General features: G+C 56.1%; 1 long non-coding RNA gene across 1 annotated transcript; it reads right to left on the bottom strand.

Moving 5' to 3' along the window:
- Window positions 1-917: 917 nt before the first annotated feature.
- On the bottom strand, window positions 918-2,926 carry LOC119155468. Its single transcript, XR_005106731.1, has 3 exons — window positions 2,814-2,926; window positions 1,880-1,967; window positions 918-1,208 (listed from the first exon to the last, which is right to left on the bottom strand). It is a non-coding gene; the product is annotated as an uncharacterized LOC119155468 (long non-coding RNA).
- Between the last annotated feature and the right edge of the window lie 1,115 nt (window positions 2,927-4,041).

A 4,041-nucleotide genomic window follows, 5' to 3' on the forward strand; every position in this document is an offset into this window, starting at 1 on the left:
CGTGGAACACACTGATATATCAACTGAAATATATTTATCAGGTATGCATTAACATACACAAAGCAAACATAGTAAGACGCAAGTTTAGGCTTAAGGGTCAAGTCAGTGGAGCATTCCCTGGAGAGAGGCTCTTTCCTCTAACCAGCTCGTCCCATTTGTCAGCCTCCTAGGATTTAAAGATGCAACCAAAGTCAAGTTTTGCCAGAGCAGCTGCTTGATTTCTGGTAGGAAAAGCCTATTTGCTCAGCAGCTTTGCTCCTGAAATGCATCAATGAGTCCTTGTCCCAATTTCAGAGGGACCAGGCAAAGACTTGCCTTGCAAAAGTACCGAGTATAATATATATACACACACACACACAGAGGAGCTTGTCTGATCTGCCACTGTAATGGATTAGCTTCCTATAAACTCTTCAAGAGTTTGTAGCGTTTAAAACACCCTGATTTCAGCCATCACTTGTTTCCATGAACCTCACAGCAGGCATAAGGTGATGGAAAAACTATGACAGCATCCATCCAAGAAAGGCAGAATAGCATCTTATCATGTCTCTCAGCCTCTGGAGTCACACGATTGCCAGCCTTATCCAAGCATTGTTTAAACGGCTTGTGCTCTACGTCCTGCTGCTGCTCTCCTGTTACATCCATGGCATCGATGCTCAAATCTGAAAGCAGCGAGCAAGGAAAGTGGTCTGTTATGGCCTGTGACAAGCTGAGGAAATGAAAAGACACAATCTTTCGGCCAGCAGGGTAAGAACGTGCCAAACTGGGAGAGCGTGTACGGCTAGGACACGACAGGGAATAAAACACACGGTGCAGCACGCTAAATGGCCCTCTCCCAGGTACGGGGTTTGGTTTGGTGCCCAAGAAGGACCGTTTCCAACTTCCAAGAAAGCGTTACCCTGAAAGGTAGATGCACTTAAGGCAAAAAGCCAAAAGCAAACCCCTCAAAGCCCAGAACCATTCTCAGGAACACAGGAGTTAAGCCTAAAATTGGTTGAAAGCTGCCTCCTACCTCTTCCCCCGCCACCTCTCCCCCTCCAACGTCAGCACATTTCCTTGTGATCCCTTTTCACAAAAAGATTGAGGCCTGTGGTATCAGCTCGGTACCAAAGCACCACGATGCGCTTGCTGGCTACATGCTCTCTTAGAAGGCTGACAGCTTCTCTGCACGCAACAGCTGAGGCTTCCAGTCTCTCTGGCCTTCCCATGCCCTGTGAAACGTGAGGAAGGCAAAGACCGGTAAAATCTCAGGGGGTCAGGAGGAAAGTCAAGATGCACTACATTCAGAGCCCAATGCATTACCCAAAGGAATTACCACAACAGAATAAGAGGCAGGAACGATCGGTAGACAGGCAGATAACATGCACAGCAGTAATACCCAGTCAGACTTGAAGTCACTTAATCCCACAATTATTTTTTTTTAATTTAGTTAAAAGGTAATCAGATTCTTAAGGCTCATTCTGCTTTTAAGAGCTGCTGGAGAAAGGCTAACACGTGGCATTGGCGTTACAGTCGGAATTCCGGTATAAAAATCACGGCAAAGCTGTGCCTTGTCAAGTGGCTTCCAAAGCAGGCTCTGGAGCCTTTCAACGAGACAGCCAAATCTGGAGTCCCGAGGGAACCCTGTGCCAGCTCCATCAGTACGGCTGAGCTCTCTGACAAAGTACACCACCATACAGAAATGTAAGTGGGTTTAAACCTCAGGTTCATTTACAATGTAGAAAAATAATACTGCCCGACCGGACGCGCTGGTTTAAGCGCCTAGCAGGCCCGGCTGCGTAACCACGAGGGACCGACAATTCCTCCCCGGCCGTTGCCCGAGCCGCAGCGCAGCACTCGCAAGTACAAAAGTTATCCCTCCACAGTCAGCAGTCCGACTCACAAGCACAAGGCATATGTGGAAAAATAACATCTAGATTGATCTTCAATTTATCTCCCCTTGATTTGTCAACGTACAATTCTGGATGAACCTAGGTATAAAGGAAAAAGAAATAAAAAATAGAGTACTGTTTCACTCAGAAGCAAACCAAAAGGCCTCTTTCCCTCGGCTGCTCCAGCCCAGGAGCTGACTATCAAGACACAGATCAGCCAGACACCTGAGCTGCTGCCTCCCAACCCTTCCCGGTAGTTAAACGCTTGCCCTTTGCAATACTTTTTAGAGAAATCAGTAGGTGGGGGCGAAGGGTGTGGATTCCACCGCTGGCTTTCTTTTCTTTTCCTTGCCCGCTCGCAGGGGCGGGAAGAGGCTCCTGAGCCACACACACCCCCCCCCCCCCCACCCCCACCCCACCCCCGCGACAGCGTTACCGCAGGCCCCGAGGCAGCCTCTCTGCGGCCCGCGGGGGCCGGCAGCCCCAGCCGGCTGCCACGGCTCAGGCCAGCGGCTGGGGGAAAGACAAAGCCCCGCGCAGGGCTGCGGCGGCTGCCCGGGCAGCCCGCAGGCGGCGGCGGCGGGTGGGCGGCGGGGCGGCGCGGGCCGACCCCTCTCCCGGGCCCCGCCGCCACAAGCGAGCACCGGGGCCGCCCCGCCGCCGCTCCTCGCCTCCTCGCTGAGGTCGCGGCGCAGCTCCGAGAAAAAAAAAGGCAGCACCGTGAGCAGCCCGCTGGCCACCGTCACTACCGGGGAGACGAGAACCGCCGACAGCCCCGCCAATCCCGGGCCGGCCCGCCCGGCTTAGCCCACCCGCCGCCGGCACCCGGCGCTTCCTGCCGCGGCCGAGCGCCGACCCACCACGTCCCCCGCGGCCGACCGCAGCCCGACAGTCACGCCCAGGTTCGCCCACCAGCCCCCGGCCGCCCTCAGCCCGACCGCTCACCCAGCGCGCCGCCACACGTCCCGGCCCGAAAGTCTTCCAGGCTCCCGGAGACTCCCCGCACCGCCACAGCTGCCCCAGGGTGCCGCGCGGGCCGGAAATAAACCCACCTTCCGGGGCCGGGCCGGGCCCGCCGCCGGCCCCGCCCACGCGCGCCGGCCCCGCCCACGCGCGCCGGCCCCGCCCACGCGCGCCACCCCGGCCCCGCCCCGCCGGGCAGCGCGGCTCGGAGCCGGCCGAGGAGGGGCTGGGGCTGCCGTTCCGCCCAAGGGGCGGGCAGGGGCTCGGTGCCGCCGCGGGCTCCTCTGAGCCTGCCGGCCCCCGGGTCTCTGCGGGGGCCACCGGCGGGGTGCGGGCTGTGCCGAGAGCGGCTACCTGGGGGAGGGGGGGGCGGGGAGAGGCAGGCGGAGGAAAGACCCCGCTTCCTTGTTCCCCCTTCCAGCCCTGCCGCGTACTCTGCACCCCTTCATTCCGGTAACACCTCACTTTCCCGTCACAGGGAACGGCTATGAGTTCAAAAGGTTAAACCGTGCAACAGCTCATAATGGCTTACTTGTGCAGGGGAAAACCTTGTATGAGCTTTTCCTAAGCCACACATTCACACCACTCGTTTTTTCCAACTCAAAAAGTGCACTCCTGCAAAATCTCTTCTATTAAAAAAAAAAAAAAATTAAAATCGCTGTTACTAACGTGCTTCGAAATGCGAACAGAGCAAATTGCTATTTCCCACAGCAAAATGGAATGCGTCATACAGAAAGGATTTAACAGCATGAGCCACGTGGGTGCTTTTGCATACGGAGGCAATAAGTATTAATGCCTGGGCTGCGAGTGGGAAAAGGGCAGAGCAATGTGAACCCTGCATCCGCAGCGAGCAGCTCCTGTGGTCTGGTGGTGTAAACTGGGCTGGGATCTCGGCCCGTGCTCACCGTGCCAGTGCTCAGCATAGGGTCGGTGGAGCGCTGCTGCCGTCTGACGAAAAACATTGGGTACTGCAGCCGCCCGGTTGCTAGAGCGCTGCTGTTATCTGGCATAAAAAATTAGGTACTGCAGCCACGCGCTTTGTGGAGCGCTGCTGCCATCTAGCGAAAAAAAAAAAAAAAAAATGGGTACTGCAGCCGCCCGGTTGGTGGAGCGCTGCTGCCATCTAGCGAATATATTTGAGTACTACAGCATCACGACTGGCAGAGCGCTGCTGCCATCTAGCGAAAAATATTTGCGTACTGCAGCCGCA

The sequence above is a fragment of the Falco rusticolus genome, chromosome 11 (genome assembly GCF_015220075.1).
Source record: "Falco rusticolus isolate bFalRus1 chromosome 11, bFalRus1.pri, whole genome shotgun sequence".
NCBI lineage: Eukaryota > Metazoa > Chordata > Aves > Falconiformes > Falconidae > Falco > Falco rusticolus.